Genomic DNA, 858 nt, shown 5'->3' on the forward strand with positions numbered 1-858 from the left:
GAAAAAATGAGTAGAAAATTAAATAAAAGATTTGATTCAGCGCTTGCGGTACCAAATATACTACGAAATCATTCCTTTTCAGTAGTTAGAGAGAATGCACTTTTAATCAAACGATTCTCAAATGATGAAGAAGGTGTAACGTTTCCTTTCAAAACTACGGGATGAACACACACACACACACACGCGCGCGCGCGCGCACACACGCACGCACGCTCGCACGCACGCACACACAGGTGACGGCAAGGGGAACCACCTGATCAAAGCACCCCGAAGACATGTAAATCCGACTGTGCGACCTCCGCGGGGTACATGTTGGATGACGCTAACGCCAGCGGTATACAGACATTTCAAATTTAGTACCTATCATTCCGGATTTGTATTCAATCACTACAAAATTTTCTCTTCACGGACGTACTTTTTATCTTATGGGTTCTACACCCTTCGATACAACATTCGAAACTCAGCTTTTCTAAATTTAACAAACATTTCAATGTTCATAAATTTTTGTTTTGACAATGACGCGTTTAATCGAAAAAGCGCAAGAGAGCATTTGTATCCAAAATTTGACATAGAATATGATCACATTGTGGGTATTATAAAATTTCAAGTTTAGATTTTTCATTCGCCATATTTGATCGGCCATGATAAATTTTTAAAATTTGACTTTATATTCGTAATCTACAACCCCAAAAACCCCCGAGTAACAAGTTCCAAAAAAATCCAATCACTTTTTAAAAATTCATCCGCCATATTGGATCCGCCATTTTGAATTTCAAAATTCTGATGCAAGATTCGTAATCAGCACAGCCAAAAACAAAGAACCAAACCCTAAAACGGTATATTTCGCCGTCACAAAAA

Source organism: Trachymyrmex cornetzi, unplaced genomic scaffold (genome assembly GCF_001594075.2).
Source record: "Trachymyrmex cornetzi isolate Tcor2-1 unplaced genomic scaffold, Tcor1.1 scaffold1505, whole genome shotgun sequence".
Lineage (NCBI taxonomy): Eukaryota > Metazoa > Arthropoda > Insecta > Hymenoptera > Formicidae > Trachymyrmex > Trachymyrmex cornetzi.